Genomic DNA, 12,528 nt, shown 5'->3' with positions numbered 1-12,528 from the left:
TCAAAGGGATACCCAAACACACGCGCGCACGCACTCACACTAATAAAAGCAATGGTTCATACGCACACGCTCACTGAGACACATTATGTCACAAATTTACAGATACACCATTTTCAACACACACATATATATATATATACACACACACACACACACACACAAGCAATGGTTCATACGCACACGCTCACTGAAGCACACATACTATCACAAATTCACACATACACCGTTCTCAACAGACACACACACATACACACACACACATACACACACACACACACACGCACGCATGCACGCACACACACGCACACACACACACGCACGCACACACGCACACGCACACACACACACAGACGCTTGTTATTTTTCCTCTCCAGGTTACCATCTCACTAAAGTGTTTGTTAGAAGGGGGTTGCAAGGAAAATAATCACAAAATCCTTATGCTTGTTATAACAGTGGTTATGATTTATTTAGGGATTATTTTGGAGTTAAAGTTAGACAAAAACTAAGCTGTAGACCAGCTGACCGTCTTGTCAATGCGTCACCACTCCACCCAAGGTTCAGTCAATACTGTATTTTATAACAAACACTCTTTTGGATTAAGTCGCAATAATCAAAATACCAGTCGAGTTTTTATTTCCTTTTAGTTCCCTGGCCCTAATTGAACATACCAGTAATCAAAGACGTTCCAAACATAACTGTCGGTAACTTTTGTATGTTTAGGGTTAAAGTAACATATGTTTCCTTCCTTCTTTAAGACGGTTGGATGTTATTTGAGGGAATTTTGTGGCTATTTCTAGCGAGTCATGCGACCACGTTGAAGCTTTCTCGTTGGCTTAGTCGAGGATAGAAGTGTGTTATCATTTAAGCTTACCACTTGACTCTGTGTGTGTGAGAAAGAGATGGGGAACAAGAAAGAGGGAAAAAAGAAAAAGAGGAAAGTTGGAAGGGAAGGGAGAGATATGAAGGAAGGAGAGTAACGAACAAGAGTAGAGACAGCAACAACATCACGCAAAAGGTGCCGAAAATGGTTTTAAAAACTCACCTCGTGGCTCAGGACCAAAAGTATGACGACTAATGTATCCACACCGATCATAACTATTAGTGCCACCTTAATATCTTGTTAGAACAAACAGATACAGAGTTCAGAGAGTAGAGAAAAAAAAAAAACTTCTTCAACAAGAAAACTCAATCTCAAGAGAAAGCAAGCGGGAAAGGGTAAAAGAAAATCCAGCTTTCTCCCAGAAGAAACCATGACTGAGAATCCCACAACTCACTTGTAAGACATTGAGCTCAGAGTACTGAAAACAGCTAATGTGGACTTTATGGGCTTCATAAATGGACTACGGAAAGAAAACCAAATACTCATTACCATCACCATCACCATCATCCGCATTATGACCACCACCACCACCAACAACAACAACAACAACAACAACAACAATAACGACATCTACGCGATGGATTTTTAGAATCGTTAGAGCATTGGTGTTTGTTCCAGTTTTTATATTATGAGTTCAAATCCCATCGAAATCAACTTTGTCTTTCATCACTTCATGGTCAATAAAATAAAGAGCCGGTTAAGCACTGGGATCGATGTAATCGATCTATTCCTCTTTCCTCAAAAGTGAGTTGTGGGTTTCTCAGTTATGGTGTTTTTTTTTTTTTTTTTTTTTTTTGCTCTTGGAGAAACACTTGTTAAAGGTGTTGGATTGGAAATGCCTTGCAGCATTTATTCCGGTTCTTTACGTTCTAAATTCCAGTCACACCGATACCTTGCTTTTCATTCTTTCAGGGTCGATAAATAAAGTATCTGTCAAATGCTGGGATCGACGATATCTAATAAACTCATTCCCTTGTCCCTAAATTAGAGACCGTTTTTATTATAAAGGTGACGAGCTGGCAGAATCATTGGCGTGTCTGAAGAAATGTTTAGCGTGTGTTCAAATTCCATCGGGGTCAATTTTGCCTTTCACCTTTTCGGTTCGATAAAATAAGTACCAGTCAAGTACTGGGGTTCGATGTAATCAACTAGCCTCTTCCCGACAAATTTTAGGCCTTGTGTCTATAGTAGAAACAATTATTATTAGCATAAAGGCGGCGGGTTAGCAGAATCGTTGGCACTCCAGACAAAATGCTTTGTAGCATTTCGTCTGTCTTTACGTTCTGAGTTCAAATTCCACTGCGGTCGACTTTACTTTTCATCCTTTCGAGGTCGATAAATTAAGTATCAGCGAAACACTGGGGTCGAAGTAGTTATTGAATTATTACTTTATTTGACCAACTTCTCGTGTTTTTGAATTGTTTGCTGAATCTCCTGTGATGTGTCGGAGGCTGCTGATATCCGAAGAACGAAAACAAACTCTGACGTCATAACCTCTCGACACTGGGAGACCCCCGTGGAGTTTCATCTTTTTCAAATTACGCCTATTTCAGTAGTTTTAAGTTCCATACGCAATGACATTGTGACTGAAACATGAAATTAATGAATGTAGAATACAATTGTATATATTATAACTAATGAAACATTTCGTATAATATAAGAGAAGTGAATAAAAAATTGTTTGGTATGAGTCACAGCGCCTTTTTTTTTATATGCTCGCTCCCTACTAACTTTAGAACGTAGCAACACCTCTATTGCGAGCTGGTAGAATCGTTAACACATCGGACAAAATACTTAACGATATTTTCCCCCCCTGCTCTTTACATTCTGAATTCAAATTCTGCCGAGATCGATTTTGCTTTGAATCCTTTTCAAGTCAGTAAAATAAGTACCAGTTAAGCACTGGGGGTCGAGGTAATCGACTAGAACTGTTGGCTCTATGCCAAAACTTGAAACCATTATTATTGGCTTATGTGTTTTCCAGGTATACCTCACAGTGCTCTCGTTTCCGAATTAATATTTGTGACACTGTTCCGAAAGTTCATGGTATTTTCTTCGTTAAATTATTGTAGTTGATTTAAAGAAAGATAGGTTGTTTGTTATTAATTTTTCTCCAACTTTTGTCCGGCTGTGAAAAAAGACAGGATCTATTTTAAAACGGGGGCCACATTTTTCATTAATGTTTTACGTAGTGTTTTTGGTACGGAAAGACTTTCAAACTTCGTATACTTATCTATTTTGTGTTATAGAACAGAAAAATATTTTTGTATTCGAATTTATTTCATGTAAAAAAATTGTCTTATTTCGATAATTTCAACCAATCACTGACAAGTATTCAGTTGTTTACATTTACTCCTTTGGCTGATTAAGCGATGTAAAGCGTATTTAATCTCCATACCTTCGTTTTATTTGCTTTTTTCATTTTAAATTTGCTTTAACCCTAACCCTAACCCTAACCCTAACCCTAGGGTTAGGGTTAGGGTTAGGGTTAATTGTTTCAGAATCGTTTGTTTATGTAGTCGGCACTTAATGTATATCGGCTGAATGGACGTCAGTGATTGGTTGAAATTACAGAAATACGACAACTTTAACATGGAATAACTTATGGATTTCTTTTTTTTTTAAGAAGACTAAGAGAAAAAGATGTTTTATATGACACATTCTACCAGTGTTCCAAGTTTCAAAGTGTTTCGTTAATGAAAAATGTGGCCCCCGTTTTAAAAAAGATCCAAAAGACATTTATATATTTTGCTTTTAGTATTATTTATTTATTTATTATTGTTGATTGATATTCAACGCAAAATATTGGTGAAAACCGACTCTCCAATATAAGTTTTGATTATTGCAGAGAAAACTAACAAAAACAGAAAGTAATTAAAAATATTGTAAAAGAAACCATTAATGTTTGAAACAAAAACTGACCATCCGTTCTGAGCATAAGGCGGCGAGCTGGCAGAAATGTTAGCACGCTGGGCGAAATGCTTAGCGGTATTTCGTCTGCGCTACGTTCTGAGTTCAAATTCCTCTGAGGTCGACTTTGCCTTTCATCCTTTCGGGGTCGATTAAATAAATACCAGTTACGCAATACCAATCGACTTAATCCGTTTGTCTGTCCTTGTTTGTCCCCTCTGTGTGTAGTCCCTTGTGGGTAGTAAAGAAATAAGAAACTAAACATCCGTAGCTGGTCGATATTTCTGTATTACAATATGGGTAGGTGGTAAGCGCAGAGGTACCGAAGAGAAACATATGGTTAGGAGAAATGAAAATGGATGTGCAAGTTTTAATCACTTTCGAAAGTTACAGGGCCAAACCAGAACTTTACTTGGTTAAGTGACAAAGAGCATAAAACTGATGGTGCCGAACGAAAGGACTAATTGTTATACATATGGTGGTAAAAACGCTTTGAGAATGTTTTGCTCTGAAGAAATTAAAAAATACATCAAGAAAGTAGAGAAGAGAGGAAAGTAGTGGAGAACAACTGAAACAGCAACAAGATCAGCAGACCCACCACCACCCCACCAGTTTCGAAGGTACCTTCAGTCACAACTCCAAAAATGCTGACGGAGGTTATCCAGTATACAGTTTTGAAAACATGTTAGCGGATACCCTGTTCCCCGACCGTAGCAACCAGCAGCACCACCCTATCGTCTTGTGAGGAACATGAGGGGATGCAGGAAGACCAAGGATTTCAAACCCTCGCTGAAAATATAAGATGTAAAAAAAAAGGAGAGCCTCAAAAAAATATGATGAAAAAGTGTGAGGAGGTTCCAACCTTCCCATTAAAACATCATGGAATTCACAGTATTGTGACTGAATGCGAAGAGGTACTGGGTACATTTATTACATCGTCATACGAGCTTATAGGCGAAATAGTTTTGGAAGAGCCTTTTAAAGACAAGAATTATTAACGTGTAAAAGGCAGAATATTAATAAAGTGCTTACTGTAGAATTAGGGAAGCATGAAACAAAAAGCAGCCGAACTCAATAGGATATTCATAACCCGGTATTTTGGGATGCAACAGAACTCGGTACAGGGACTAGGGTAGAATTGTGGGGAGCTCCAGCCCAGCCTAATCCATAAGTATCCACCTGTGTGCTGGCGGCTAGCCCTATATGTTTTTCATGATTTTCAGTTTTAAATCATTTTAATTATTGTGTGTTTATATATTATGCATTTTTTATTTAAGGGTAGTGAATTCGCAGAACTGTTAGTAAGCTGGGAGAATGCCTTGTGGTGTTTCTTCCAACATTTTATGATCTGTGTTCAAACCCTGCCGAGGTCACTTTCAGTTTTATTCCTATATCCGATAATCCTTCTGCCAAATTTCAATTCCTGAACCTATCTCATAAACAGTTTATTTTATACTTATTTCATGTTCCATTAAATTTTTAATCCGTCTATTATATTATGGCTTCACCCCTGCTAACGTTTAGTTGTTAAAATGACTTAGTTCATGTCCATACATATTGTAAACTTCATTGTCTTCAATGTTCTTTGTATTTTATTGAATCTTTTGAATCTAGTAGCTAATAAAATAAATCACTATTACTGTTGCCATTTCTTTATTTAAACTTTCGCTTAAATAAACGGGCTCCTGAGAAACTGTTGAACTTATATTTCCAGAGATCTGCAAATTTGTCTTTTATGATGGCTTAAGATAAACAGACACCTTTTGTTTTAGTAATCTTCACTCCCTGTTCGACGTTGTTACATTCAGTGTGGCAGAAACAGTTAAGCACTTTGTTACTGCATGGCATTATTTAATGCTTGTAGGTTTTGTGTTCAAACCTAAGAGAAGATCGAATTCCTTTTCCATCTCGTGGATGAAGTGTTAATAAACAATAATAGCTCAAAGATACTGGAGTTGATTCAATTGACGTTAGTTTTTCAATTTTCATGTAGAAACTTGTCTTATATCTGGCAAAATAATTTTTTTTTTTTATTACTATACTGGGATACTGGCACAAGTATGTCCCCTCCCCGACTTTGTTTCCACATAACTTTCGGAAAATGGGTAATTTTTAATTACCTTTTCTATAAATACATTGATTCCGATTTAATTGGAATCTATACCATCTGAGAAAAAATTCATTAAAAAATACCCATTTCTCTGAAAGTTATGAAGAAACAAAATTAGAGACACAAGTGTGTAGGTGTGCCACTTCAATATGCTTTTTTTTTTTTTTTGTCTGATTGTTCTTCTATATATTTCATTACGCAGAACTTGACGGCAAAATCCGCGCGAGCGCGTATGTATTGTACAGCTCGTATTTAATTATCTTTATTCTTTCACTTTATATTTCTAATGATTTCTTTTTATTAGACATTTCATTCCCATGCTATTGTTAAGAAACCCTCGCAATCTACGTATTTACAACCATTATTACAGTCTTGCTAAAAGATTTTTGAACTGCTCAAGTATTTCTTTATCACAAGCTTAATTTCTTACTGCTTGTGTGTCATCGTGTTCTAACATGCCTATTTATGTTGCAAATCATTTTTGTTTCCTTGTTTACTCAGTTCAGCCACAATTCTTTGACAACAACTAACATAAACCGAGTGAATGGGCCTCTGTGTGGACGCTCGGCCTGCTAGAAATAACACCCAAATCTCACTGATATTACATCCAACTCAATTCACAATAAAAAAGCAATTTTTGAATAATTTGAATAATGTAATATGATATAAAGTATGTCCTGAAAAGAAGAGATGGTCACAGTTGGAATGGTATTAAGTCTACTTGAACAGAGCTGATATGGTATCAAGCAAGTACAGCAACTGGATAACTTCAAACAGCAGAGTCGATATGGTGTTGAGCTGAAGGATTGGAGGGTTCCAACTGAGTTATGTCCATAGACACGACACTTAATTCTCACGAGGTCAATAAATGATAGGCATTTTTCGTCTGTCTTTATGTTCTGAGTTCAAATTCCGCTGAGTTCAAATTCGACTTTGCCTTTCATCCTCTTGGAGTCAATAAATTAAGTACCAGTTGCGTACTGGGGTCGATCTAATCGACTGCCCACTACCCCCAAAATTTCGGGCCTTGTGCCCTGAGTACAAAAGAATAAATGATAGGCATTTGGAAGTACAACTAACAACAATAGACAACAGTAGGAGTGTTATGTAATAACCGAGTGTTTCAGTTGTTGTCCGTTCCTCATGTCAGCCTAAATTGCGTAGACTTATCATTAATAGTCTTCCGATTGCGACCATTTTATCTTTTGATATATATATCAGAAATTTACATCGTACAGGTGAAGGTGCATAACTCAGTGGTTAGAGCGTCGGGCTCACAGTCATGAAGTAGTGAGTTCGATTCCCGGACCGAGCTGTGCGTTGTGCTCTATTGTGAACAATACACTTTATTTCATGTTGCTCCAGTTCACTCAGCTGTAGAAAGGAGTTGTGACGTCACTGTTGCCAAGCTGTATCGGCCTTTGCTTTTCCCTTCGATAACATCGGTGGCATGGAAATGGGTGGCTGGTATGCATGGGCGATTGCTGGTCTTCAATAACAACATTGCCTGGACTTATGCTTCGGAAGGGAACTTTCCAGGAGCAATCCCATGGTCATTCATGACCGAAGGGGGTCTTTACTCTTTTACATTGTACAGAGAGTAGACGCAGTATGGTCAGTTGTTACGAAGTTTCCCTCGCACCCACGAGTTCCTGAGTTCGATCCTATAGAGTGACATCTTAAGCAAATGTTATTTTCTATAGCTACGGGTTGACCCATATCTAGTGAATGAAACGGCAGACGAAAACAGAATAGAAGCCCGTCGGGTGGATTGTACCTGTAATTCAACAGGTACTGTTTTGTCACATACTGTGTCATGCTGATTCTGCCCGATAATTACGTTAACGGTACATATGACGGTGGAATACTCAGCCACTTACATGTTAATTCAGGAGCAAATAATTCGGTTGACAGAATAAGTAATTTTTCATCGTCGAACAAGGATGATCCACTAACACTGCATCATCCAGAGACCTCCCTTTATATTTAACACAGACGGATGTGACTCGATGGACTTCGGCTGCTATTTCTTTCAATCGACTGCATAGAAGATCTTTCGATAGTTGGTAGTGTCTTCTAGTAGGTTACAGCACTGGTTTCAAATTATCTCATGGAGAAGGTACCAAAAAATGACATCGCTGTATTATATTCTTTGCATCACGATTTAAAGGCGAAATTTTAAGTGAAGCCCCAAATGGGTAACAGAACTAATCACAGAAACCCCGACCCCATGTATTTTTTAATGTGTACGTATCTTTGCGTTTATCCACCACCACCGCTTGACAACCAGTGTTAGTTTCTTTATGTTCCTGTGACTTAGCGGTTCAGCAAAACTGACCGGTAGAATAAGTACCTAACTTAAAAGAATTACTGGGTAAAACTTGTTCGACTAAATCCTTCAATGTAATGTCCCAGTATGGCTGCAATCACTTGACTGAAACAAGGAAAAGGGTAAAAGTTTATGTATGTATGTATGTATGTATGCATGCATGTATGTATGTATGTCATTATTCAGTTTATTTCAAGATTTCTTGCCAATAGAGAAAGAACCGGTTTCTAACCTAGATTCAAGGCTTCTTCACCAGAATTTCTGCATCAACAACAAAGTACTTATGTATGTATGTATGTATGTATGTATGTATGTATGTATGTATGTATGTGTAGATTTGTATGTTTTATGTATATATTCTATGGATATAGTTGCATATCTAGGCATGCTCATCTTTATATATAATACAGATGTCTGTCTGTATAACTGCATGCATTTCTACATTTTACAACCGATTTGCACCAAATTTCATACATAGGTTACTGAAGTCCTATTACGCGTCGTAGACTATTTAATCTTTCCGTACATCGATTGTGGGATCTCCCAGGGGCAGATAACCCCTTAAGCCTCTCTCTTGGATTCAGCAGTACAACGGCATAAAGGCCTCATAATTCCTGCAGTTTGCCTCCCATCTTCACCAAAATTAATTTTTTGTTTGCTTATGGCCTACAAATACGAGATAGCAAGTAGGGTGGCCACTCTCGCCCGGCAATGGGCCGAGAGGAAGCTGTCTCTAAAAGGTCGGGTGGAGGTGGCGAACACTTACATCGCATCCGTCATCTACTACCGCCTGACCGTCGTGCCTTGTCCCGACCCTACCATCACCAAACTGGAACGCATCCTCTTCCGCTTCTTGTGGAAAGGAAGTGTTCCGATGGTCAAGCGATCTGTTTGCTGCCAACACCCGCTAAAAGCAGGGCTGGGCATGCCGTGGTTGATGATGCGCAGACACGCGCTGAGACTGTGACATCTCCGGCTCTGCGTAGACGACGGTGAACAGGTGTGGTCACCGTTTGTGAGGTGCGCTTTCCTGCAGTTCGTCTCCATGACCGAACTGCAGTCATGGATCAAAAAGAGGCCGAGGAAGAGCGAATGGCACCGCGAGTGTCACGTTGCTCTCGAGCAACTATGCCGTCTCAGGTCGACCTTGAGCGACTGCATCACCACAAAACATTCTGTAGGGTATTAGTGGAGAGGAAGTACGACGACGATCTCCAGGCGAACCTGGGCGTCGACGAGGAATGCCTGACCCGCCTGTTCAAGACGACTTTCGGGCCGGGACCTATGGACAACTTTCAGAGATCCCTGGCCTGGCAGTGCTATGGAAAAGCGCTACCCGTTCGGGATAAGCTCTACAGGCATGGCTCGAGAAACACCGGGCCGACCTGCTCGAGATGCGGTCAGAGTGACGAAACCGTTCTGCACGCACTCGTGTAGTGTCCAACCATTTCCAACCTGTGGGCCTATGTCGAACAACTGCTATCGTGTGGGGGACAAGTCGGTTTATTAGCCGAGTCTATCGTCAATATTGTCGCGCCTCCTTCTTTCAAACGGGAAGGAAGAGCCATTTTTATCGTACCTGTGGCTATGGCGAAAGAATGTGTATGGTGGACGCATCTGAAAGGCCTAGAGACAAACGCTTTCCTCTCTGGTCAACTTCTCATCAACTTCTTCAAGTATCACTTGAAAAGAAAGGTGAGAGTAGAGGGGGAAGTTTTGTGTAGCAAATGTTTCAATAAAAGATGGGTGAATGTAGCAAGGATGGTACATGTGAATGACGGAGCCACCTTGAACATAATCCTATGAACCAGAAAAAGAAAGAAAACGAAATACTGTAATATGTTTTTGTAGGACATATTGCCCGAGGTTACCGTGGATTTTTCCGTAGGTTTTTCTTTCCACGGATAAACCTAATCTGTTTTTCTTTTTTGTAACATTTACATTTTCTGTGATGCATGATCCCGGATCTTTTTGGTTTGATGGGCACCACTTGTTTTCTTAACGAAACACTTTCAAACTTGGGACACTGGTAGAATGTGTCATATAAAACAACTTTTCTCTTAGCCTTCTAAACAAAAAATTGTATATCGCAAGTTATTTAATGTTAAAGTTGTCGTATTTCTGTAATTTCAACCAATCACTGACGTCTATTCAGCTGAATACAGTTACTGCTGTGGCGGTGTATATGGTATTTATCCCTTGTTGACATATTTCATCCGGTTTTTTGGTTTGGTTTCTTCTGAAGCAGACAAAATTACAGAAAAATGGTAATTTATACGCATATATTGTTTATATAATATATTACGCTGTGTGTATCTGTGTTTGTAACAATTTTTCGTTAGTACTCAGTAACACATTTTCTAAATGATGGTAGAGTTTGATTTGAAGAAGATTTGGTTGCTATTATACTTGAATTACACTATTCTACTTGTTTCAGTTGATTAAATAATAGCTAATAAGGGGAAAAAGCCATCAAAATACTTGAATATTGCCAGCACTTGTTATTGGAGCTGGCAGAATTATTAATGAACCTCCACCAAGTGCTTCATTTCCTAGAAATAGCAGCAAAATCTTCTTCAAATAAAATTTAGAATTATTAATGCACCTCCACCAAGTGTTTCATTTCCTAGAAATAGCAGCCAAATCTTCTTCAAATCAAACGGAGGTACGTACGTACATACATAGATACGTACGTACATACATACATACGTAAGTAGGTACGTACGTACATCCAAACATACGTACGTAGGTACGTACATACAGCCATACATACAGACCTAGGTACGTACATCCATATATACGTACGTAGGTACGTACGTAGATCCATACATACGTAGGTACGTACGTACACCCATACATACATACGTAGGTAGTACGTACATCCATACATACATACGTAGGAACGTACGTGCATCCATACATACGTACGTACGTAGGTTCGTACGTAGGTTCGTACGTACAGCCATACATTACGTACGTACATCCATACTTACATCCATACATATGTACGTAGGTACGTACGTACTTCCATACATACGTACGTAGGTACGTACGTACATCCATACATACGTATATAGGTACGTACGTACATATATACATACGTACGTAGGTAGGTACGTACATCCATACATACAGACCTAGGTACGTACATCCATATATACAAACATAGGTACGTAGTACATCCATATATACATAAGTAGGTACGTACGTACATCCATACATACATATGTAGGTACTTACGTGCATGCATACATACATACATACGTAGGTACGTAGGTACATCCATACATACGTACGTAGATACGTACGTACATCCATACATACGTACGTATGTTCGTACGTACATCCATACATACGTACGTAGGCACGTACGTACATCTATACATACGTACGTACATCCATACGTACGTAGGTAAGTACGTACATCCATACATACGTAAGGACGTACGTACGTACATCCATACATACGTACGTAGGTATGTACGTACATCCATATATACGTATATAGGTACTTACGTAGATATATACATACGTACGTAGGTACGTACGCACATCCATACATACGTACGTACATCCATACATACGTAGGTACGTAAGTTCATCCATACAATACTTACGTAGGCACGTACGTACATCCATATATACGTACGGAGGTACATACGTACATACATACATTTCTTTTATTAGCCACACAGGGCTCAACAAAGATGGGACAAATACAATGTAGAGCTTTTCTTTTTGGGAGGGGGAAGAAAAAAAAAAGTAGGGGTGTGTCGATCAAAAGGGATCGTAGGAAGGGAAAAAGGGTGGAGTTCGATCAAAAGGGATCGAGAAAAAAAAGCGATCAATAGGGATCGTGTATCACAGTAATGTTCTCGTGTAAAAAGAGGGGAGGACAGTTTAGGTTTAGCCGTGGAAAGAAAAGCCTACGTAAAAGACCACGGTAACCTTGGTCAATATTGTCATTGAAGAAACTATAACAGTAAGTGACTCTCTTTTGCCTTTTTGTTTTTATTTTTTTCCTGGATTTTTTTTCCTAGTTCATAGTGTTATGCTCAAGATGGCTTCGTCATTCACACGTGCCATCCTTGCTACGTTCACCGATCTTTTTTTGAAGCATTCACTAGACAAGACTTCCCTTTCTACTCTCACCTTCCTCTTCAGATGATACTTGAAGAAGTTGATGAGAGATTGCCCAGAGAGGAAAGTCTTTCTCTCTAGACCTTTCAGACGCGTTCACCATACACATTCTTTCGCCATAGCCACAGGTACGATGAAAATAGCTCTTCCTTCCCGTTT

This window comes from Octopus bimaculoides, chromosome 1 (assembly GCF_046866305.1).
Source record: "Octopus bimaculoides isolate indiv1 chromosome 1, ASM4686630v1, whole genome shotgun sequence".
Taxonomy (NCBI): domain Eukaryota; kingdom Metazoa; phylum Mollusca; class Cephalopoda; order Octopoda; family Octopodidae; genus Octopus; species Octopus bimaculoides.
The sequence above is the reverse complement of the archived record's forward strand: the minus strand, read 5'-3'. Positions refer to the sequence as shown.